This window comes from Schistocerca gregaria, chromosome 2 (genome assembly GCF_023897955.1).
Source record: "Schistocerca gregaria isolate iqSchGreg1 chromosome 2, iqSchGreg1.2, whole genome shotgun sequence".
Lineage (NCBI taxonomy): Eukaryota > Metazoa > Arthropoda > Insecta > Orthoptera > Acrididae > Schistocerca > Schistocerca gregaria.
The window spans coordinates 1,017,491,337-1,017,516,683 of NC_064921.1; the positions used below are offsets into that span (position 1 = coordinate 1,017,491,337).

Here is a 25,347-nt window from a genome sequence, read left to right on the forward strand (position 1 = left end):
CGGTGTCAGTATCAAATTAATTTCATATTTGATGTGAGCAATTGACACTCTGATCCGACGTGTGAAGGCGATTACGAAGGTTTTTGGGTACAGATGGTAGCAGATGCATGTTAGTATGTCTTGTTTTTAATGATGAAAAAGTGTTTCCGCCCGGGATCGCCCCGGTACCTTCTGCGTGTTAGGCAAACGTGATAAACGCTACACCACGGAAACTACTTGTGTGCGCCTTACTTTAGAGACAACTCGTGCTGATGTTGTCATCGTACCTAAAAAATTAAATTAATTCGCTACTTGTATAACAAAGATACATGCAGAAGATCCTCACATGTCGTGGCTCACTGGAGTACAATACGACATAGGAAGGAAAATGCTGTTACCGCCCGGGGACCTTTTGCGTGTGAAGCAGAAGTGATAACAGGTACACTAGGGAAACGGCGGACATGAGAAGTCCATCCCCGTTCACTCGAAACTACCTCCGCCTCTCTCCCGTCGGCGAATGCACACGCGACAGTTCTTTTGACAGCCTGGAAACCATCACAGCCGAGGGTGTCTGCCGTAGCACCCCTAACGAGATAGCGGCGTTTCCCGCAGTCGTGATTGCAAGTCATAGCAGCAAAAGCAATCACTTTCTTAGCAGCAGGGAGTGCGAGCTGAGCGGCAGCTCTCCATAAAGGTACCAATAGCCCAGGAAGGCCGCCGACAGCGGGAATTCGTGCCGCCCCCATCCCGCCAGCCTACAAGAGACTTTCCAGAGCACCCTGGACCACATCGAGGGACCCAGTGCACTGAAATAATAGTCATTCGCCATGTCAGATGGCTCGTTGGTCTATGGGTATGATTCCTGCTTAGGGTGCAGGAGTTCCCGGGTTCAAATCCCAGAGGAGCCCTAGAGTTATGTGCAAACAGATCGCACGTGAGTAGCTGAGTCAGCCCAAAATGCTCGGCGTCAGTATCAAATTAATTTCATATTTGATGTGAGCAATTGACACTCTGATCCGACGTGTGAAGGCGATTACGAAGGTTTTTGGGTACAGATGGTAGCAGAAGCATGTTAGTATGTCTTGTTTTTAATGATGAAAAAGTGTTTCGGACAGGGATCGAACCGGGACTTTCTGCGTTTTAGGCAGACGTGATAACCGCTACACCGAGGACACTACTTGTGTGCGCCTTACTTTAGAGATAACTCGTGCTGATGTTGTCATCGTAACTAAAAAATTAAATAAATGCGCTACTTGCATAACAAAGGTACATACAGCAGATCCTCACATGTCGTGGCTCATTGGAGTACAATACGACATAGGCAGGAAAATGCTGTTACCGCCCGGGGACCTTTTGCGTGTGAAGCAGACGTGATAACAGCTACACTACGGAAACGGCGGACATGAGAAGTCCATCCCCGTTCACTCGAAACTACCTCCGCCTCTCTCCCGTCGGCGAATGCACACGCGACAGTTCTTTTGACAGCCTGGAAACCATCACAGCCGAGGGCTCAAGAAGTCTTCGGGGTGTTCGAGAGGGTGTCTGCCGTAGCACCCCTAACGAGATAGCGGCGTTTCCCGCAGTCGTGATTGCAAGTCATAGCAGCAAAAGCAATCACTTTCTTAGCAGCAGGGATTGCGAGCCCAGCGGCAGCTCTCCATAAAGGTACCAATAGCCCAGGAAGGCCGCCGACAGCGGGAATTCGTGCCGCCCCCATCCCGCCAGCCTACAAGAGACTTTCCAGAGCACCCTGGACCACATCGAGGGACCCAGTGCACTGAAATAATAGTCATTCGCCATGTCAGATGGCGCGTTGGTCTATGGGTATGATTCCTGCTTAGGGCGCAGGAGTTCGCCGGTTCAAATCCCAGACGAGCCCTAGCGTTTTGTGCAAACTGATCGCACGTGAGTGGCTGAGTCAGCCCAAAACGCTCGGCGTCATTATCAAGGGAATTTCATATTTGATGTGAGCAATTGACACTCTGATCCGACGTGTGAAGGCGATTACGAAGGTTTTTAGGTACAGATGGTAGCAGATGCTTGTTAGTATGTCTTGTTTTTAATGATGAAAAAGTGTTTCCGCCCGGGATCGAATCGGCGACTTTCTGCGTGCTAGGCAGACGTGATAACCGCTACACCACGGACACTGCTTGTGTGCCCCTTACTTTAGAGACAACTCGTGCTGATGTTGTCATCGTAGCTAAAAATTTAAATAAATGCGCTACTTGCATAAAAAGGTACATGCAGCAGATCCTCACATATCGTGGCTCACTGGAGTACAATACGTCATAGGCAGGAAAATGCTGTTACCGCCCGGGGACCTTTTGCGTGTGAAGTAGACGTGATAACAGCTACACTAGGGAAACGGCGGACATGAGAAGTCCATCCCCGTTCACTCGAAACTACCTCCGCCTCTCTCCCGTCGGCGAATGCACACGCGACAGTTCTTTTGACAGCCTGGAAACCATCACAGCCGAGGGCTCAAGAAGTCTTCGGGGTGCTCGAGAGGGTGTCTGCCGTAGCATCCCTAACGAGATAGCGGCGTTTCCAGCAGTCGTGATTGCAAGTCATAGCAGCAAAAGCAATCACTTTCTTAGCAGCAGGGAGTCCGAGCCCAGCGGCAGCTCTACATGAAGGTACCAATAGCCCAGGAAGGCCGCCGACCGCGGGAATTCGCGCCGCCCCCATCCCGCCAGCCTACACGAGACTTTCCAGAGCACCCTGGACCACATCGAGGCACCCAGTGCACTGAAATAATAGTCATTCGCCATGTCAGATGGCTCGTTGGTCTATGGGTATGATTCCTGCTTAGGGTGCAGGAGTCCCGGGTTCAAATCCCAGACGAGCCCTAGAGTTATGTGCAAACTGATCGCACGTGAGTGGCTGAGTCAGCCCAAAATGCTCGGTGTCAGTATCAAATTAATTTCATATTTGATGTGAGCAATTGACACTCTGATCCGACGTGTGAAGGCGATTACGAAGGTTTTTGGGTACAGATGGTAGCAGATGCATGTTAGTATGTCTTGTTTTTAATGATGAAAAAGTGTTTCCGCCCGGGATCGCCCCGGTACCTTCTGCGTGTTAGGCAAACGTGATAAACGCTACACCACGGAAACTACTTGTGTGCGCCTTACTTTAGAGACAACTCGTGCTGATGTTGTCATCGTACCTAAAAAATTAAATTAATTCGCTACTTGTATAACAAAGATACATGCAGAAGATCCTCACATGTCGTGGCTCACTGGAGTACAATACGACATAGGAAGGAAAATGCTGTTACCGCCCGGGGACCTTTTGCGTGTGAAGCAGAAGTGATAACAGGTACACTAGGGAAACGGCGGACATGAGAAGTCCATCCCCGTTCACTCGAAACTACCTCCGCCTCTCTCCCGTCGGCGAATGCACACGCGACAGTTCTTTTGACAGCCTGGAAACCATCACAGCCGAGGGTGTCTGCCGTAGCACCCCTAACGAGATAGCGGCGTTTCCCGCAGTCGTGATTGCAAGTCATAGCAGCAAAAGCAATCACTTTCTTAGCAGCAGGGAGTGCGAGCCGAGCGGCAGCTCTACATGAAGGTACCAATAGCCCAGGAAGGCCGCCGACCGCGGGAATTCGTGCCGCCGCCATCCCGCCAGCCTACACGAGACTTTCCAGAGCACCCTGGACCACATCGAGGGACCTAGTGCACTGAAATAATAGTCATTCACCATGTCAGATGGCTCGTTGGTCTATGGGTATGATTCCTGCTTAGGGTGCAGGAGTTCGCCGGTTCAAATCCCAGACGAGCCCTAGAGTTATGTGCAAACTGATCGCACGTCAGTGGCTGAGTCAGCCCAAAATGCTCGGCGTCAGTATCAAGGGAATTTCATATTTGATGTGAGCAATTGACACTCTGATCCGACGTGTGAAGGCGATTACGAAGGTTTTTGGGTACAGATGGTAGCAGATGCATGTTAGTATGTCTTGTTTTTAATGATGAAAAAGTGTTTCCGCCCGGGATCGCCCCGGTACCTTCTGCGTGTTAGGCAAACGTGATAAACGCTACACCACGGAAACTACTTGTGTGCGCCTTACTTTAGAGACAACTCGTGCTGATGTTGTCATCGTACCTAAAAAATTAAATTAATTCGCTACTTGTATAACAAAGATACATGCAGAAGATCCTCACATGTCGTGGCTCACTGGAGTACAATACGACATAGGAAGGAAAATGCTGTTACCGCCCGGGGACCTTTTGCGTGTGAAGCAGAAGTGATAACAGGTACACTAGGGAAACGGCGGACATGAGAAGTCCATCCCCGTTCACTCGAAACTACCTCCGCCTCTCTCCCGTCGGCGAATGCACACGCGACAGTTCTTTTGACAGCCTGGAAACCATCACAGCCGAGGGCTCAAGAAGTCTTCGGGGTGCTCGAGAGGGTGTCTGCCGTAGCATCCCTAACGAGATAGCGGCGTTTCCAGCAGTCGTGATTGCAAGTCATAGCAGCAAACGCAATCACTTTCTTAGCAGCAGGGAGTGCGAGCCCAGCGGCAGCTCTACATGAAGGTGCCAATAGCCCAGGAAGGCCGCCGACCCCAGAAATTCGCGCCGCCCCCATTCTGCCAGTCTACACGAGACTTTCCAGAGCACCCTGGACCACATCGAGGGACCCAGTGAACTGAAATAATAGTCATTCGCTCTGTCAGATAGCTCGTTGGTCTATGGGTATGATTCCTGCTTAGTGTGCAGGAGTTCGCCGGTTCAAATCCCATACGAGCCCTAGCGTTTTGTGCAAACTGATCGCACGTCAGTGGCTGAGTCAGCCCAAAATGCTCGGCGTCATTATCAAGGGAATTTCATATTTGATGTGAGCAATTGACACTCTGATCCGACGTGTGAAGGCGATTACGAAGGTTTTTAGGTACAGATGGTAGCAGATGCTTGTTAGTATGTCTTGTTTTTAATGATGAAAAAATGTTTCCGCCCGGGATCGAACCGGGGACTTTCTGCGTGTTAGGCAGACGTGATAACCGCTACACCACAGACACTGCTTGTGTGCCCCTTACATTAGAGACAACTCGTGCTGATGTTGTCATCGTAGCTAAAAATTTAAATAAATGCGCTACTTGCATAACAAAGGTACATGCAGCAGATCCTCACATGTCGTGGCTCATTGGAGTACAATACGACATAGGCAGGAAAATGCTGTTACCGCCCGGGGACCTTTTGCGTGTGAAGCAGACGTGATAACAGCTACACTACGGAAACGGCGGACATGAGAAGTCCATCCCCGTTCACTCGAAACTACCTCCGCCTCTCTCCCGTCGGCGAATGCACACGCGACAGTTCTTTTGGCAGCCTGGAAACCATCACAGCCGAGGGCTCAAGAAGTCTTCGGGGTGTTCGAGAGGGTCTCTGCCGTAGCACCCCTAACGAGATAGCGGCGTTTCCCGCAGTCGTGATTGCAAGTCATAGCAGCAAAAGCAATCACTTTCTTAGCAGCAGGGAGTGCGAGCCGAGCGGCAGCACACCATAAAGGTACCAATAGCCCAGGAAGGCCGCCGACAGCGGGAATTCGTGCCGCCCCCATCCCGCCAGCCTACACGAGACTTTCCAGAGCACCCTGGACCACATCGAGGGACCCAGTGCACTGAAATAATAGTCATTCGCCATGTCAGATGGCTCGTTGGTCTATGGGTATGATTCCTGCTTAGGGTGCAGGAGTTCCCGGGTTCAAATCCCAGACGAGCCCTAGAGTTATGTGCAAACTGATCGCACGTGAGTGGCTGAGTCAGCCCAAAATGCTCGGCGTCAGTATCAAATTAATTTCATATTTGATGTGAGCAATTGACACTCTGATCCGACGTGTGAAGGCGATTACGAAGGTTTTTGGGTACAGATGGTAGCAGATGCATGTTAGTATGTCTTGTTTTTAATGGTGAAAAAGTGTTTCCGCCCGGGATCGCCCCGGTACCTTACGCGTGTTAGGCAAACGTGATAAACGCTACACCACGGAAACTACTTGTGTGCGCCTTACTTTAGAGACAACTCGTGCTGATGTTGTCATCGTACCTAATAAAATAAATATTCGCTATTTGCATAACAAAGATACATGCAGAAGATCCTCACATGTCGTGGCTCACTGGCTTACAATACGACATAGGAAGGAAAATACTGTTCCCGCCCGGGATAGAACCGGGGACCTTCTGCGTGTGAAGCAGACGTGATATCAGCTACACTACGGAAACGGCGGACCTCACGAGTCCATCCCCGTTCACTCGAAATTACCTCAGCGTCTCTCCCGTCCGCGAATGCACACGCGACAGTTCTTCTGACAGCCTGGAAACCATCACAGCCGAGGGCTCAAGAAGTCTTCGGGTGCTCGAGAGGGTGTCTGCCGTAGCACCCCTAACGAGATAGCGGCGTTTCCCGCAGTCGTGATTGCAAGTCATAGCAGCAAAAGCAATCACTTTCTTAGCAGCAGGGAGTGCGAGCCGAGCGGCAGCTCTCCATAAAGGTACCAATAGCCCAGGAAGGCCGCCGACAGCGGGAATTCGTGCCGCCCCCATCCCGCCAGCCTACAAGAGACTTTCCAGAGCACCCTGGACCACATCGAGGGACCCAGTGCACTGAAATAATAGTCATTCGCCATGTCAGATGGCTCGTTGGTCTATGGGTATGATTCCTGCTTAGGGTGCAGGAGTTCCCGGGTTCAAATCCCAGACGAGCCCTAGAGTTATGTGCAAACTGATCGCACGTCAGTGGCTGAGTCAGACCAAAATGCTCGGCTTCAGTATCAAGGGAATTTCATATTTGATGTGAGCAATTGACACTCTGATCCGACGTGTGAAGGCTATTACGAAGGTTTCTGGGTACAAATGGTAGCAGATGCATGTTAGTATGTCTTGTTTTTAATGATGAAAAAGTGTTTCCGCCCGGGATCGAACCGGCGACTTTCTGCGTGCAAGGCAGACGTGATAACCGCTACACCACGGACACTGCTTGTGTGCCCCTTACTTTAGAGACAACTCGTGCTGATGTTGTCATCGTAGCTAAAAATTTAAATAAATGCGCTACTTGCATAACAAAGGTACATGCAGCAGATCCTCACATGTCGTGGCTCATTGGAGTACAATACGACATAGGAAGGAAAATGCTGTTACCGCCCGGGGACCTTTTGCGTGTGAAGCAGACGTAATAACAGGTACACTAGGGAAACGGCGGACATGAGAAGTCCATCCCCGTTCACTCGAAACTACCTCCGCCTCTCTCCCGTCGGCGAATGCACACGCGACAGTTCTTTTGACAGCCTGGAAACCATCACAGCCGAGGGCTCAAGAAGTCTTCGGGGTGTTCGAGAGGGTGTCTGCCGTAGCACCCCTAACGAGATAGCGGCGTTTCCCGCAGTCGTGATTGCAAGTCATAGCAGCAAAAGCAATCACTTTCTTAGCAGCAGGGAGTGCGAGCCCAGCGGCAGCTCTCCATAAAGGTACCAATAGCCCAGGAAGGCCGCCGACAGCGGGAATTCGTGCCGCCCCCATCCCGCCAGCCTACAAGAGACTTTCCAGAGCACCCTGGACCACATCGAGGGACCCAGTGCACTGAAATAATAGTCATTCGCCATGTCAGATGGCGCGTTGGTCTATGGGTATGATTCCTGCTTAGGGTGCAGGAGTTCGCCGGTTCAAATCCCAGACGAGCCCTAGCGTTTTGTGCAAACTGATCGCACGTGAGTGGCTGAGTCAGCCCAAAACGCTCGGCGTCATTATCAAGGGAATTTCATATTTGATGTGAGCAATTGACACTCTGATCCGACGTGTGAAGGCGATTACGAAGGTTTTTAGGTACAGATGGTAGCAGATGCATGTTAGTATGTCTTGTTTTTAATGATGAAAAAGTGTTTCCGCCCGGGATCGCCCCGGTACCTTCTGCGTGTTAGGCAAACGTGATAAACGCTACACCACGGAAACTACTTGTGTGCGCCTTACTTTGGAGACAACTCGTGCTGATGTTGTCATCGTACCTAAAAAATTAAATAAATTCGCTACTTGCATAACAAAGATACATGCAGAAGATCCTCACATGTCGTGGCTCATTGCAGTACAATACGACATAGGAAGGAAAATACTGTTCCCGCCCGGGATAGAACCGGGGACCTTCTGCGTGTGAATTAGACGTGATAACAGCTACACTAGGGAAACGGCGGACATGAGAAGTCCATCCCCGTTCACTCGAAACTACCTCCGCCTCTCTCCCGTCGGCGAATGCACACGCGGCAGTTCTTTTGACAGCCTGGAAACCATCACAGCCGAGGGCTCAAGAAGTCTTCGGGGTGCTCGAGAGGGTGTCTGCCGTAGCACCCCTAACGAGATAGCGGCGTTTCCAGCAGTCGTCATTGCAAGTCATAGCAGCAAAAGCAATCACTTTCTTAGCAGCCGGGAGTGCGAGCCGAGCGGCAGCTCTCCATAAAGGTACCAATAGCCCAGGAAGGCCGCCGACAGCGGGAATTCGTGCCGCCCCCATCCCGCCAGCCTACAAGAGACTTTCCAGAGCACCCTGGACCACATCGAGGGACCCAGTGCACTGAAATAATAGTCATTCGCCATGTCAGATGGCTCGTTGGTCTATGGGTATGATTCCTGCTTAGGGTGCAGGAGTCCCGGGTTCAAATCCCAGACGAGCCCTAGAGTTATGTGCAAACTGATCGCACGTGAGTGACTGAGTCAGCCCAAAATGCTCGGCGTCAGTATCAAATTAATTTCATATTTGATGTGAGCAATTGACACTCTGATCCGACGTGTGAAGGCGATTACGAAGGTTTTTGGGTACAGATGGTAGCAGATGCATGTTAGTATGTCTTGTTTTTAATGATGAAAAAGTGTTTCGGACAGGGATCGAACCGGGACTTTCTGCGTGTTAGGCAGACGTGATAACCGCTACACCGAGGACACTACTTGTGTGCGCCTTACTTTAGAGATAACTCGTGCTGATGTTGTCATCGTAGCTAAAAATTTAAATAAATGCACTACTTGCATAACAAAGGTACATGCAGCAGATCCTCACATGTCGTGGCTCACTGGAGTACAATACGACATAGGCAGGAAAATACTGTTCCCGCCCGGGATAGAACCGGGGACCTTCTGCGTGTGAAGCAAACGTGATAACAGCTACACTACGGAAACGGCGGACCTGAGAGGTCCATCCCCGTTCACTCGAAATAACCTCTGCCTCTCTCCCGTCGGCGAATGCACACGCGACAGTTCTTTTGACAGCCTGGAAACCATCACAGCCGAGGGCTCAAGAAGTCTTCGGGGTGCTCGAGAGGGTGTCTGCCGTAGCACCCCTAACGAGATAGCGGCGTATCCCGCAGTCGTCATTGCAAGTCATAGCAGCAAAGGCAATCACTTTCTTAGCAGCAGGGAGTCCGTGCCGAGCGGCAGCTCCCCATGAAGGTACCAATAGCCCAGGAAGGCCGCCGACCGCGGGAATTCGTGCCGCCCCCATCCCGCCAGCCTACACGAGACTTTCCAGAGCACCCTGGACCACATCGAGGGACCTAGTGCACTGAAATAATAGTCATTCGCCATGTCAGATGGCTCGTTGGTCTATGGGTATGATTCCTGCTTAGGGTGCAGGAGTTCCCGGGTTCAAATCCCAGACGAGCCCTAGAGTTATGTGCAAACTGATCGCACGTCAGTGGCTGAGTCAGCCCAAAATGCTCGGCGTCAGTATCAAGGGAATTTCATATTTGATGTGAGCAATTGACACTCTGATCCGAAGTGTGAAGACTATTACGAAGGTTTTTGGGTACAGATGGTAGCAGATGCATGTTAGTATGTCTTGTTTTTAATGATGAAAAAGTGTTTCCGCCCGGGATCGACCGGCGACTTTCTGCGTGCTAGGCAGACGTGATAACCGCTACACCACGGACACTGCTTGTGTGCCCCTTACTTTAGAGACAACTCGTGCTGATGTTGTCATCGTAGCTAAAAATTTAAATAAATGCGCTTCTTGCATAACAAAGGTACATGCAGCAGATCCTCACATGTCGTGGCTCATTGGAGTACAATACGACGTAGGCAGGAAAATGCTGTTACCGCCCGGGGACCTTTTGCGTGTGAAGCAGACGTGATAACAGCTACACTACGGAAACGGCGGACATGAGAAGTCCATCCCCGTTCACTCGAAACTACCTCCGCCTCTCTCCCGTCGGCGAATGCACACGCGGCAGTTCTTTTGACAGCCTGGAAACCATCACAGCTGAGGGCTCAAGAAGTCTTCGGGTGCTCGAGAGGGTGTCTGCCGTAGCACCCCTAACGAGATAGCGGCGTTTCCCGCAGTCGTGATTGCAAGTCATAGCAGCAAAAGCAATCACTTTCTTAGCAGCAGGGAGTGCGAGCCGAGCGGCAGCTCTCCATAAAGGTACCAATAGCCCAGGAAGGCCGCCGACAGCGGGAATTCGTGCCGCCCCCATCCCGCCAGCCTACAAGAGACTTTCCAGAGCACCCTGGACCACATCGAGGGACCCAGTGCACTGAAATAATAGTCATTCGCCATGTCAGATGGCTCGTTGGTCTATGGGTATGATTCCTGCTTAGGGTGCAGGAGTTCGCCGGTTCAAATCCCATACGAGCCCTAGCGTTTTGTGCAAACTGATCGCACGTCAGTGGCTGAGTCAGCCCAAAATGCTCGGCGTCATTATCAAGGGAATTTCATATTTGATGTGAGCAATTGACTCTCTGATCCGACGTGTGAAGGCGATTACGAAGGTTTTTAGGTACAGATGGTAGCAGATGCTTGTTAGTATGTCTTGTTTTTAGTGATGAAAAAGTGTTTCCGCCCGGGATCGAACCGGGGACTTTCTGCGTGTTAGGCAGACGTGATAAACGCTACACCACGGACACTGCTTGTGTGCCCCTTACTTTAGAGACAACTCGTGCTGATGTTGTCATCGTAGCTAAAAATTTAAATAAATGCGCTACTTGCATAACAAAGGTACATGCAGCAGATCCTCACATGTCGTGGCTCATTGCAGTACAATACGACATAGGCAGGAAAATGCTGTTACCGCCCGGGGACCTTTTGCGTGTGAAGCAGACGTGATAACAGCTACACTAGGGAAACGGCGGACATGAGAAGTCCATCCCCGTTCACTCGAAACTACCTCCGCCTCTCTCCCGTCGGCGAATGCACACGCGACAGTTCTTTTGGCAGCCTGGAAACCATCACAGCCGAGGGCTCAAAAAGTCTTCGGGGTGTTCGAGAGGGTGTCTGCCGTAGCACCCCTAACGAGATAGCGGCGTTTCCCGCAGTCGTGATTGCAAGTCATAGCAGCAAAAGCAATCACTTTCTTAGCAGCCGGGAGTGCGAGCCGAGCGGCAGCTCTCCATAAAGGTACCAATAGCCCAGGAAGGCCGCCGACAGCGGGAATTCGTGCCGCCCCCATCCCGACAGCCTACAAGAGACTTTCCAGAGCACCCTGGACCACATCGAGGGACTCAGTGCACTGAAATAATAGTCATTCGCCATGTCAGATGGCTCGTTGGTCTATGGGTATGATTCCTGCTTAGGGTGCAGGAGTTCGCCGGTTCAAATCCCAGACGAGCCCTAGCGTTTTGTGCAAACTGATCGCACGTGAGTGGCTGAGTCAGCCCAAAATGCTCGGCGTCATTATCAAGGGAATTTCATATTTGATGTGAGCAATTGACACTCTGATCCGACGTGTGAAGGCGATTACGAAAGTTTTTAGGTACAGATGGTAGCAGATGCATGTTAGTATGTCTTGTTTTTAATGATGAAAAAGTGTTTCCGCCCGGGATCGCCCCGGTCCCTTCTGCGTGTTAGGCAAACGTGATAAACGCTACACCACGGAAACTACTTGTGTGCGCCTTACTTTAGAGACAACTCGTGCTGATGTTGTCATCGTACCTAAAAAAATAAATATTCGCTATTTGCATAACAAAGATACATGCAGAAGATCCTCACATGTCGTGGCTCACTGGAGTACAATACGACATAGGAAGGAAAATACTGTCCCCGCCCGGGATAGAACCGGGGACCTTCTGCGTGTGAAGCAGACGTGATATCAGCTACACTACGGAAACGGCGGACCTCAGGAGTCCATCCCCGTTCACTCGAAATAACCTCTGCCTCTCTCCCGTCGGCGAATGCACACGCGACAGTTCTTTTGACAGCCTGGAAACCATCACAGCCGAGGGCTCAAGAAGTCTTCGGGGTGCTCGAGAGGGTGTCTGCCGTAGCACCCCTAACGAGATAGCGGCGTTTCCCGCAGTCGTGATTGCAAGTCATAGCAGCAAAGGCAATCACTTTCTTAGCAGCAGGGAGTCCGTGCCGAGCGGCAGCTCCCCATGAAGGTACCAATAGCCCAGGAAGGCCGCCGACCGCGGGAATTCGTGCCGCCCCCATCCCGCCAGCCTACACGAGACTTTCCAGAGCACCCTGGACCACATCGAGGGACCTAGTGCACTGAAATAATAGTCATTCGCCATGTCAGATGGCTCGTTGGTTTATGGGTATGATTCCTGCTTAGGGTGCAGGAGTTCCCGGGTTCAAATCCCAGACGAGCCCTAGAGTTATGTGCAAACTGATCGCACGTCAGTGGCTGAGTCAGACCAAAATGCTCGGCGTCAGTATCAAGGGAATTTCATATTTGATGTGAGCAATTGACACTCTGATCCGACGTGTGAAGGCTATTAGGAAGGTTTTTGGGTACAAATGGTAGCAGATGCATGTTAGTATGTCTTGTTTTTAATGATGAAAAAGTGTTTCCGCCCGGGATCGAACCGGCGACTTTCTGCGTGCTAGGCAGACGTGATAACCGCTACACCACGGACACTGCTTGTGTGCCCCTTACTTTAGAGACAACTCGTGCTGATGTTGTCATCGTAGCTAAAAAATTAAATAAATGCGCTACTTGCATAACAAAGATACATGCAGAAGATCCTCACATGTCGTGGCTCACTGGAGTACAATACGACATAGGAAGGAAAATACTGTTCCCGCCCGGGATAGAACCGGGGACCTTTTGCGTGTGAAGCAGACGTGATAACAGCTACACTAGGGAAACGGCGGACATGAGAAGTCCATCCCCGTTCACTCGAAACTACCTCCGCCTCTCTCCCGTCGGCGAATGCACACGCGACAGTTCTTTTGACAGCCTGGAAACCATCACAGCCGAGGGCTCAAGAAGTCTTCGGGGTGTTCGAGAGGATGTCTGCCGTAGCACCCCTAACGAGATAGCGGCGTTTCCCGCAGTCGTGATTGCAAGTCATAGAAGCAAAAGCAATCACTTTCTTAGGAGCAGGGAGTGCGAGCCGAGCGGCAGCTCTCCATAAAGGTACCAATAGCCCAGGAAGGCCGCCGACAGCGGGAATTCGTGCCGCCCCCATCCCGCCAGCCTACAAGAGACTTTCCAGAGCACCCTGGACCACATCGAGGGACCCAGTGCACTGAAATAATAGTCATTCGCCATGTCAGATGGCTCGTTGGTCTATGGGTATGATTCCTGCTTAGGGTGCAGGAGTTCGCCGGTTCAAATCCCAGACGAGCCCTAGCGTTTTGTGCAAACTGATCGCACGTGAGTGGCTGAGTCAGCCCAAAATGCTCGGCGTCATTATCAAGGGAATTTCATATTTGATGTGAGCAATTGACACTCTGATCCGACGTGTGAAGGCGATTACGAAGGTTTTTAGATACAGATGGTAGCAGATGCATGTTAGTATGTCTTGTTTTTAATGATGAAAAAGTGTTTCGGACAGGGATCGAACCGGGACTTTCTGCGTGTTAGGCAGACGTGATAACCGCTACACCGAGGACACTACTTGTGTGCGCCTTACTTTAGAGATAACTCGTGCTGATGTTGTCATCGTAGCTAAAAATTTAAATAAATGCACTACTTGCATAACAAAGGTACATGCAGCAGATCCTCACATGTCGTGGCTCACTGGAGTACAATACGACATAGGCAGGAAAATACTGTTCCCGCCCGGGATAGAAGCGGGGACCTTCTGCGTGCGAAGCAAACGTGATAACAGCTACACTACTGAAACGGCGGACCTGAGGGGTCCATCCCCGTTCACTCGAAATAACCTCTGCCTCTCTCCCGTCGGCGAATGCACACGCGACAGTTCTTTTGACAGCCTGGAAACCATCACAGCCGAGGGCTCAAGAAGTCTTCGGGGTGCTCGAGAGGGTGTCTGCCGTAGCACCCCTAACGAGATAGCGGCGTTTCCCGCAGTCGTCATTGCAAGTCATAGCAGCAAAGGCAATCACTTTCTTAGCAGCAGGGAGTCCGTGCCGAGCGGCAGCTCCCCATGAAGGTACCAATAGCCCAGGAAGGCCGCCGACCGCGGGAATTCGTGCCGCCCTCATCCCGCCAGCCTACACGAGACTTTCCAGAGCACCCTGGACCACATCGAGGGACCTAGTGCACTGAAATAATAGTCATTCGCCATGTCAGATGGCTCGTTGGTCTATGGGTATGATTCCTGCTTAGGGTGCAGGAGTTCCCGGGTTCAAATCCCACACAAGCCCTAGAGTTATGTGCAAACTGATCGCACGTCAGTGGCTGAGTCAGACCAAAATGCTCGGCGTCAGTATCAAGGGAATTTCATATTTGATGTGAGCAATTGACACTCTGATCCGACGTGTGAAAGCTATTACGAAGGTTTTTGGGTACAGATGGTAGCAGATGCATGTTAGTATGTCTTGTTTTTAATGATGAAAAAGTGTTTCCGCCCGGGATCGAACCGGGGACTTTCTGCGTGTTAGGCAAACGTGATAACCGCTACACCACGGAAAATACTTGTGTGCGCCTTACTTTAGAGACAACTCGTGCTGATGTTGTCATCGTACCTAAAAAATTAAATAAATTCGCTACTCGCATAACAAAGATACATGCAGCAGATCCTCACATGTCGTGGCTCACTGGAGTACAATACGACATAGGCAGGAAAATGCGGTTACCGCCCGGGGACCTTTTGCGTGTGAAGCAGATGTGATAACAGCTACACTACGGAAACGGCGGACATGAGAAGTCCATCCCCGTTCACTCGAAATTACCTCCGCCTCTCTCCCGTCGGCGAATGCACACGCGACACTTCTTTTGACAGCCTGGAAACCATCACAGCCGAGGGCTCAAGAAGTCTTCGGGGTGCTCGAGAGGGTGTCTGCCATAGCACCCCTAACGAGAATGCGGCGTTTCCCGCAGTCGTGATTGCAAGTCATAGCAGCAAAATCATTCACTTTCTTAGCAGCTGGGAGTGCGAGCCGAGCGGCAGCTCTACATGAAGGTACCAATAGCCCAGGAAGGCCACCGACCGCGGGAATTCGTGCCGCCCCCATCCCGCCAGCCTACACGAGACTTTCCAGAGCACCCTGGACCACATCGAGGGACCTAGTGCACTGAAATAATAGTCATTCGCCATGTCAGATGACTCGTTGGTCTATGGGTATGATTCCTGCTTAGGGTGCAGGAGTTCCCGGGTTCAAATCCCAGACGAGCCCTAGAGTTATGTGCAAACTGATCGCACGTCAGTGGCTGAGTCAGACCAAAATGCTCGGCGTCAGTATCAAGGGAATTTCATATTTGATGTGAGCAATTGACACTCTGATCCGACGTGTGAAGGCTATTACGAAGGTTTTTGGGTACAGATGGTAGCAGATGCATGTTAGTATGTCTTGTTTTTAATGATGAAAAAGTGTTTCCGCCCGGGATAGAACCGGGGACCTTCTGCGTGTTAAGCAAACGTGACAACCGCTACACCACGGAAACTACTTGTGTGCGCCTTACTTTAGAGACAACTCGTGCTGATGTTGTCATCGTACCTAAAAATTTAAATAAATGCGCTACTTGCATAACAAAGGTACATGCAGCAGATCCTCACATGTCGTGGCTCACTGGAGTACAACACGACATAGGCAGGAAAATACTGTTCCCGCCCGCGATCCAACCGGAGACCTTCTGCGTGTAAAGCAGACGTGATATCCGCTACACTACGGAAACGGCGGACAAGAGAAGTCCATCCCCGTTCACTCGAAACTACCTCCGCCTCTCTCCCGTCGGCGAATGCACACGCGACAGTTCTTTTGACAGCCTGGAAACCATCACAGCCGAGGGCTCAAGAAGTCTTCGGGGTGCTCGAGAGGGTGTCTGCCGTAGCACCCCTAGCGAGATAGCGGCGTTTCCCGCAGTCGTGATTGCAAGTCATAGCAGCAAAAGCAATCACTTTCTTAGCAGCAGGGAGTCCGAGCCGAGCGGCAGCTCTCCATGAAGGTACCAATAGCCCAGGAAGGCCGCCGACAGCGGGAATTCGTGCCGCCCCCATCCCGCCAGCCTACACGAGACTTTCCAGAGCACCCTGGACCACATCGAGGGACCCAGTGCACTGAAATAATAGTCATTCGCCATGTCAGATGGATCGTTGGTCTAGGGGTATGATTCCTGCTTAGGGTGCAGGAGGTCCCGGGTTTAAATCCCGGACGATTACTTGCGTTTTGTGCAAACTGATCGCCCGAGAGTGGCTGAGTCTTCGCAAAAAGATCGCCGTCAGTATCAAATGAATTTCATATTTGATGTGAGCAACTGACACTCTGATTCGACGCATGAAGGCATTAACGAAGGTTTCGGGTACAGACGAAGCAGATGCATGTTAGTATGACTTGCTTTTAGTGATGAAAAAGTGTTATTTCCGCACGGGATCGAACCGGGGACCTTTTGCGTTTAGCCAGACGTGATTACCGCCACACCACTTAAACTACTTGTGTGCACCTTACTTTACAGACAACTCGTGCTGATGTTGTCATCATAACTAAAAAATTCAATAAATGCACTACTTGCATAACAAAGGTACATGCAGCAGATCCTCACATGTCGTGGCTCACTGGAGTACAATACGACATAGGCAGGAAAATAACGTTCCCTCCCGGGATCGAACCTGGGACCTTCTGCGTGTGAACCAGACGTGATAACCGCTACACTACAGAAACGGCGGACGTGAGGAGTTCATCCTTGTTTACTCGAACTTACCTCAGCCTCTCTCTCGTCCGCGAATGCACACGCGACGGTTCTTTTGACAGCCTGGAAACCATCTCAGCCGAGGGCACAAGAAGTCTACGGGGTGCTCGAGAGGATGTCTGCCGTAGCACCCATAACGGGATAGCGATGTTTCGCGCAGTTGTGATTGCAAGTCATAGCAGCAAAAGCAATCACTTTCTTAGCAGCAGGGAGTGCGAGCCCAGCGGCAGCTCTACATGAAGGTACCAATAGCCCAGGAAGGCCGCCGACATCGGGAATTCGGGCCGCGCCCCTCCCGCCAACCTACACGAGACTTTCCAGAGCACCCTGGTCGACGTCGAGGGACATAATACACTGGAATTATTGGCATTCGCTGTGTCAGAGGGTTCGATCCCGGGCGGGAACACTTTTTCATCATTAAAAACAAGACGTACTAACATGCATCTTCTACCATCTGTAACCGAAACCTTCGTTATCACCTTCACGCGTCGGATCAGAGTGTCAATTTCTCACATCAAATATGAAATTCATTTGATATTGACGGCGAGATTTGTGAGCTGACTTAGCCACTCAGGTGCGACCAGTTTGCACAAAACGGTAGGGCTCGTCCGAGGTTTGAACCCGGGACGTCCTACACTCGAAGCAGGAATAATTCCCTTTTTTTTTTTTTTTACTGCACTACACCAGTGCTCTACCACTTTTTTTTTATTTTGTTTTTTTTATGTAAGTCCTTAACCACTTTTTTTTCTTATCCATTTTTTTTTAATTCCGACGCCTTATCCATTATTTTTTGTTTTTTTTAGTTTTTTTTTTGTTCGTTGTAATTTGTATATTCGTTTGTTTTCTATCCATCTTCTTTGCTCGTTTCTGCTGTCTGTTTTGCGCTTTTGTTTCATGCAAAATACACCAAATTTAATATGTCGTAGAAATAACTGCTCCTGGGAAGGACATATTCTTGATCTCATACGTTGCTTTATTCAGAATCACAATGAGACAAATGGAAGTCTTTGCAGTGAGTATAACCTTGACTATAGTACAGGAAAAACGAATTGTTATAACAGATATTCATGTTATCCACGTCCTACTTCATCTCAAGGACGATGTGAAGAAAATTTTGAAATGTTGACTGATACCGGTGCCCATATTGGTTGGTTGTGCGCCAGTTTTGGTGTGAGAGATATACTTGAAAATCTAAGACATTAGGCGCACTGCCGGACAGAATATAGTGGATAAAATGTCCCATAACCAAAGGTAGCTGTTATGTTTGGCTGCAGGGAAGAGTCGGTAGTCCGGGCGCAGAATGTCGTGGATCTGAATCGCATGAGGCGCAGTCCGGTTGAGCACAGCGAGTTTTTTGCGCGTCCAATTCCAGATGTGCACTTGATCCTTGCAGACAAACAGATGTGCAATAGTCTCAACCATGTGGCACAAGTCGCAGTAGGGACTGGGTGCAAGATTAATCCTGTGCCGCTTTTCTTTCGTCGGAATAGTGTCAGCGACCACGTCATACCATTTGGAGCGGACATCTGTCGGAAGCGTTGGATTATGGATGTTAGCCCAAACGAGGGACCAATTGCAAGCCGGATACTTCTTTTCCAAGGGGCCAGGCAGTGACGGCCGAAGTAAGTGGCGGTACAGTTTTACCGTCGGCTTCTTGAAAAGCTCGTCGTCGAGATAGCTACTTTCAAGGTAATACAGTGCTATATGCTGAAAGTGCGGGCCGACGTGGCCAATGTCCACAGGCGGAGATAAGTTGCGGGGGCGGGACAGTTGATAGAGCCGCTTCGTGACGGTGTCCTCGCTAGCGGTGAGTATCTGCCATGAGCGTTTCAGATACAGGGCTAGGGCATGAATGCCGGGGTTTTTCAAGCCAAGGCCTCCCATATCGCATGGCAGTGCTGTTGTGGTGAAGGAAACCTTAAAAATATTGAGCTTCCAGACGTACCAGGCGGCCGCCGCTAGGAGTGATCTTGCTACTGTGGGTGGCATAGGTAGGACGGCGGCAACAAATTGTAATTTGGAGAGGGCATAAGAGTTGACGAAAAAGGCTCGCTGCAGACGATCGAGGTGTCGCATGTTCTGGTCGCGCAGGAGTGCTTTTATCGCCTGAATTTTGGGTATCCAATTTTTGTGAGACATGTCCAGAGGCCGGGCCGTAACGTAGAGACCAAGGTGTTTTCTAGTCTGTACACAGGGCAGCCAAGCGTCGCCTGTGATAGGTCGTTCTTGACCAAGCGTTAAGGCGGCGGATTTATTGACGTTTAACATGGCACCACTATCTCTTTGGAATTCCTCAAGAATGCGTTTCGCTGCGGTGACATCGCGAACGTCGTTAAGAAGCACGCTGACATCGTCTGCGTAAGCTTGGACCACAGACTTGATACCATAAAACTGGAATCCAGGGAGGCTATGATGTAGATGGCGCAACAAGGGTTCCATGAGGATCGCATAGAGCGTCGTTGAAAGTGGACAGCCTTGCTTGATACCCCGTGAGAGCTGGACGTACTCCGTCAATGTATTATTGATCAGGAAGCGTGTACGGGTACCACTGATACAGTTGTTGATGAGGTGGATAAAATTAAGACTGAAGCCCATTGATTCCATCACGCCGCTGAGATAGTGATAGTCAGCTCGATCGTAAGCCTTATCGAAGTCAAGAAATGCTATGGCCATAGGAGTGCGAGTGGCCCAGGTGAGGGAGACGAGATCCCGATATAGCGCCAAAATGGTGGACAGCGACCGACCACGGATCGCACTCATTTGGTATGGTCCCAGAAGATAGGGTAACAGCTGCCGTAATCGGGCATTGAGGGCGCGCGTCAGAAGCTTAAAGTCGGCATTGAGCAGAGTAATGGGCCGCAGATCTTTGGTGGTGGTCGGCGTCGGCGTCTTAGGTATTAAAACAGTTAACCCTTCTGTGAAGGCTGGGGGTAGAGCAATCCCACGTAGTACTTCATTGTACATCTCTGTGAGTTCGTCCCCTAATATAGGCCAATATTTGACGTAAAACTCGACAGAGAGCCCGTCCGTGCCCGGAGATTTATTTCGTGGCGCAGCAAGCAGGGCATCCTTCAGTTCTTCATTGGTAAAGGGAGCAAGCAGGTCCCGATTGAGGTCGTCGGTAATGCAGTACGGCGGGGGTCCAGAATGATACCATTCTCGCACTTTCTCATGTGGTACACCAGCACAGGTGTAAAGTGCAGCAAAGTGGTTGGTAACATGGTTTTTGATGTCTCGCTGTAGGGTATAACAAGCACCGTCTGCATCCTGCAACTTATGAATAAGTTTCCTACGCGCTGCACGTAACTGTTGGACGATATGATGGACTGACGTCTGCTGTTGCGGCAAGTTTGTGGAGTCACGTGCTCGAATCTGGTGGCCGACGGCGGTGCAGCCCGTCAAGGATGTAATCTTGGCTTGGAGTCTGCGTACGTGCGTGATGTTATTAGGCACCTGATGATAATCCCGGTACAATTCTCGCAGGGCACAGAAATAGAATTCAGTGATTTCCTTCTCACCGCGAGCGCGAATCCGGGCGTGGTGCTTGATGCAAGTAATGAGTTTCCCCTTTGCATGAAGCGTCCACCAATCAATCCACGTGGAATACGTGGGCCTGCTTGATGTTACGGAGTGCCAAACTGACCGGATCTCACGCTCTAAAGTGGCGTCTTGTAAGAGGCGACAGTTGAGTTGCCATCGTCCGAAGCCTCTATAAACTTTCTGCGGTGAGTGATTAAAGACGATGTGGTAAGCGATATGGTCACTGAAATTAACGGGCCAATATTCGCAAGTTCCCACGTCGGCTAAAAGACCGCGTTGCACATATATGCGATCTAACCTGCTGGAAGATGTCTGCGTAAAGTGAGTAAAGGCAACTTCATCTGGGTGTAAGGTCGCCCACGTGTTGACTGACTGCAATTCTGTAACCAGTGTTAGCAGTTCCTGGCTGAAGTTAAAGTTCGGCGATTGATCGGTGCGGCGCAATACGCAGTTAAAGTCACCACCCATAATAATACGCAGACGCAAGTCGGTGATTAGATTCGCTATCTCTCCCGTGTAAAACTCCCTCCTCGCCGCTCGCGCGTTGGAACCGGAAGGGGCGTACACATTAAGAAGGAGTACATCATGGAACTGTGCGACAATGCCTCGTCCGGTAGGTAACATGGACAAACAAGAACATTCAATGCCTTCCCGATACAGAATGATCGTACCTGCCTCCGTCCCTATATTGACAATGGCGTCATAACCAGGGACGTCGGCTAGGAGTGGAGTCAGTGCTTCCTGTACGAACAGAATATCTATATCAGCGGCCCGTAAATAATGTCGAAGGCTGTGGATTTTTGCTTGAGAGACAATGCGGTTAACATTTATGGTAGAAATCTTATAGGATTGTCGTGAACGGAGCGATGTGGGATGAGTGGTCATCTGCAGATGAAAACAGGTACGATTTTTATCCCTTCATCAGTCGTCCGCTTCGGAGGTCGTATAAGTCTAGACGTCGCCGTCCGTGGACGATGCATTGCGCCGAGACGTAAGCAGCGTATCACCAGTTGCCATCGGTTCTTCACGCTCGGGATTGCCAGTCATATCTTCAATATCATCCGCCCAATTATCGACAGACACAGCCGTCGTCGCGCCTGCTGCAGCAGTTCCGGAACCGCATTGCGGGCCGTCACCCTGCACATCTGCAACTTGGGCCGTCCGCGGTGGTGCACTAATATGTGCCCTCCCCGTGTCAAGGTTGGATACATCATCGTCAATATTCATGGGTGAGGCCAACGACGGAAGATAATCTTCGGTCCCCGAAGTGTCATCGCAGATCATGCGGCCCGCGTGTTTGGCCTTTTCACGCAAGGGAGGTGCCGATTGAGCTGCCGCCGGACGAGCGATCCGACGTTTCTTGTGCTTTTTCGGGGAGGACTCACTGACAGAGGCTTCCGCATTCTTTAAAGGAAGAGGAAGAGCCTCTGTCTCTTGCTGGCTGTCAGTAGCGGTAGTGGCCGCCTCCACAACGTCAACCCTGGCTTCCTCACGTGAGGCGTCACGGGGCACCGCGGCTAGTAAGCCAGCGACCGGCAAGGCTTCCTGAGCGGTAGAGATTTCCATAGGTACATCTCCGTCATTCGTAACATCGGCCACACTAAGTCCGACTTCCGCAGCCGACGCAGTGGGTGTATTTGCACGGACCGCCGCTACATAAGTAGTCGGTAATATTGTCGGTTGCGGGCGAGGGCCCAGTTCACCCGCAGGCAGCTGCGTTACACGTCGTTGGATGCACTGTGCCCGGACGTGTCCCGTGGAATTACAGCCTGAACATGTACGAGGCTGTCCCTCATATATGATTATCGCCCTATATCCACAAATCGTTAGGTAGGACGGAATATGCCGTTGCAATTCGATCTTAATTTGCCGCACACCGTTCACAACAGGGTACTTATGGAACGGGGCCCACTTTTCGGCAATGTTACTGATAATTTTGCCGTAGGACTTAATAGAAGCATTAATTTGTTCAGCCGAGATTTCAAAAGGCAACTCGAAAATCCTGACGGTACGAATACCAAGACCAGCGTGGACAACAGTCACCTCACCAACATTCCCGTCACTGTGTCGAAATTTATAGGTACCGCCACATGAATCGATGATTTTGTCGCACAATTCTGGGTCACGCAATTTGATATAAACTGTGCTACTGACAATAGACAAATGGATACCAATGATATCGGTGGGAGGCAATTTAACGTCTTCATCGAGAAATCGTTCGACTTCGTAATATTTCGGTCGAGAAAAACTTCCATCAAACATAAACTTCAAAGTATCTTTCCGCTCTGGGTGATCCATGTTAGGTTCTATTCGTTACAAACAAGATGTTTGCGCGCCGCAACGGCCCTCGACTCACCACGTGCAGCACCGCAGGCCGCAGCTGAGCATGTAAACAACGCTCCAGGCACGTCCGACCTGCACGACGGCCGCGCCTCGACTGGCGAACCTTAGTCCAACGAGCCCACTGACAAGGCGAATGCCAATTAATCCAGTGCACTATGTCCCTCGATGTCGTCCAGGGTGCTCTGGAAAGTCTCGTTTAGGCTGGCGGGATGGGGGCGGCGCGAATTCCCGCGGTCGGCGGCCTTCCTGGAATCTTGGTACCTTCATGTAGAGCTGCCGCTGTGCTCGCACTCCCTGCTGCTAAGAATGTGATAGCCTTTCCTGCTATGACTTGCAATCACGACTGCGAGTAACGATGCTAACTCGTTACGGGTGCTACGGCCGACACCCTCTCGAGCACCCCGAAGACTTCTTGAGCCCTCGGCTGTGATGGTTTCCAGGCTGTAAAAACGCCCGTCACATGTGCATTAGCGGACGAGAGAGAAGCTGAGATAATTTCCAGGGATCAGAGATAGACTCCTCACGTCGCACTCCCTGCTACTAAGAATGTGATTGCTTTTGCTGCTACGACTTGCAATCTCGACTGCGAGAAACGCCGCTAACTCGTTAGGGGTGCTACGGCCGACAACCTCACGAGCACCCCGAAGACTTCTTGAGCCCTCGGCTGTGATGGTTTCCAGGCTGTCAAAAGAACAGTTCCGTGCGCATTCGCGGACGATAGAGAGGCTGAGATAATTTCCAGTGAACAGGGATGGACTCCTCAGGTCCGCCGTTTCCGTAGTGTAGCGGGTATCACGTCTGCTTCACCCTCAAAGGTCTCCGGTTCGATCCCGGGCGGGAACAGTATTTTCCTGCCTATGTCGTATTGTACTCCAGTGAACCACAACATGTGAGGATCTGCTGTATGTACCTTTGTTATGCAAGTTGCGCATTTATAGAATTTTTTAGTTACGATGACTACATCAGAACGAGTTGTCTGTAAAGTAAGGTGCACACAAGTACTTTCCGTGGTGTAGCGGTTTTCACGTCTGCCTAACACGCAGAAGGACCCGGTTCGATCCCTGGCGGTATCACATTTTCGTCATTACAAACAAGACATACTAACATGCATCTGCTACAATCTCTACCCGAAACCTTCGTAATCGCCTTCACGTGTCGGACCAGAGTGTCAATTGCTCACATCAAATATGAAATTCATTTAATATTGACGCCGAGAGTATTGCGCTGACTGAGCCACACACGTGCGATCAGTTTGCACAAAACACTGGGGCTCGGCCGGGATTTGAACCACGGAGCTCCTGCACCCTAAGCAGGAATCATACCCCTAGACAAATGACCCATCTGACATGACGAATGACTATTATTCCAGTGCACTGGGTCCCTCGATGTTGTCCAGGGTGCTCTGGAAAGTCTCGTGTAGGCTGGCGGGATGGGGGTGGCGCGAATTCACGCGGCCGGCGGCCTTCCTGGGCTATTGGTACCTTCAAGTAGGGCTGCCGCTGGGCTCGCACTCCATGCTGCTAAGAAAGTGATTGCTTTTGCTGCTATGACTTGAAATCACGACTGCGAGAAACGCCGCTATATCGTTAGGGGTGCTACTGCAGACACCATCTCGAGCACCCCGAAGACTTCTTGAGCCCTCGGCAGTGATGGTTTCCAGGCTGTCAAAAGAACAGTCCCGTGAGCAATCGCGGACGAGAGAGAGGCTGAGATAATTTCCAGTGAACAGGGATGGACTCCTCACGTCGCACTCCCTGCTGCTAAGAATGTGATTGCGTTTGCTGCTATGACTTGCAATCACGACTGCGAGAAACGATGCTAACTCGTTAGGGGTGCTACGGACGACACCCTCTCGAGCACCCCGAAGACTTCTTGAGCCCTCGGCTGTGATGGTATCCAGGCTGTCAAAAGAACCGTCACGTGTGCATTCGCGGACGATAGAGAGGCTGAGATAATTTCCAGTGAACAGGGATGGACTCCTCAGGTCCGCCGTTTTTCGTAGTGTAGCGGGTATCACGTCTGCTTCACTCTCAAAGGTCTCCGGTTCGATCCCGGGCGGGAACAGTATTTACCTGCCTATGTCGTATTGTACTCCAGTGAACCACAACATGTGAGGATCTGCTGTATGTACCTTTGTTATGCAAGTAGCGCATTTATAGAATTTTTTAGTTACGATGACTACATCAGAACGAGTTGTCTGTAAAGTAAGGTGCACACAAGTACTTTCCGTGGTGTAGCGGTTTTCACGTCTGCCTAACACGCAGAAGGACCCGGTTCGATCACTGGCGGTATCACATTTTCGTCATTACAAACAAGACATACTAACATGCATCTGCTACAATCTGTACCCGAAACCTTCGTAATCGCCTTCACGTGTCGGACTAGAGTGTCAATTGCTCACATCAAATATGAAATTCATTTGATATTGACGCCGAGAGTTTTGCGCTGACTCAGCCACTCACGTGCGAT

General features: G+C 50.7%; 9 non-coding genes across 9 annotated transcripts; all 9 read right to left on the minus strand.

The window, feature by feature from the left end:
- Positions 1-4,935: 4,935 nt before the first annotated feature.
- On the minus strand, positions 4,936-5,008 carry Trnav-aac (transfer RNA valine (anticodon AAC)). The gene has a single exon. It is a non-coding gene; the product is annotated as a tRNA-Val (tRNA).
- A 1,127-nt stretch (positions 5,009-6,135) lies between these two features.
- On the minus strand, positions 6,136-6,208 carry Trnav-cac (transfer RNA valine (anticodon CAC)). Its single transcript has one exon. It is a non-coding gene; the product is annotated as a tRNA-Val (tRNA).
- Positions 6,209-6,886: 678 nt separating this feature from the next.
- Trnaa-ugc (transfer RNA alanine (anticodon UGC)) lies at positions 6,887-6,959 on the minus strand. The gene has a single exon. It is a non-coding gene; the product is annotated as a tRNA-Ala (tRNA).
- Positions 6,960-9,069: 2,110 nt separating this feature from the next.
- Trnav-cac (transfer RNA valine (anticodon CAC)) lies at positions 9,070-9,142 on the minus strand. Its single transcript has one exon. It is a non-coding gene; the product is annotated as a tRNA-Val (tRNA).
- A 1,649-nt stretch (positions 9,143-10,791) lies between these two features.
- Trnav-aac (transfer RNA valine (anticodon AAC)) lies at positions 10,792-10,864 on the minus strand. Its single transcript has one exon. It is a non-coding gene; the product is annotated as a tRNA-Val (tRNA).
- Positions 10,865-11,991: 1,127 nt separating this feature from the next.
- Positions 11,992-12,064, minus strand: Trnav-cac (transfer RNA valine (anticodon CAC)). The gene has a single exon. It is a non-coding gene; the product is annotated as a tRNA-Val (tRNA).
- A 679-nt stretch (positions 12,065-12,743) lies between these two features.
- Trnaa-agc (transfer RNA alanine (anticodon AGC)) lies at positions 12,744-12,816 on the minus strand. The gene has a single exon. It is a non-coding gene; the product is annotated as a tRNA-Ala (tRNA).
- A 1,892-nt stretch (positions 12,817-14,708) lies between these two features.
- Positions 14,709-14,781, minus strand: Trnav-aac (transfer RNA valine (anticodon AAC)). The gene has a single exon. It is a non-coding gene; the product is annotated as a tRNA-Val (tRNA).
- An 899-nt stretch (positions 14,782-15,680) lies between these two features.
- On the minus strand, positions 15,681-15,753 carry Trnav-aac (transfer RNA valine (anticodon AAC)). The gene has a single exon. It is a non-coding gene; the product is annotated as a tRNA-Val (tRNA).
- Positions 15,754-25,347: the final 9,594 nt, after the last annotated feature.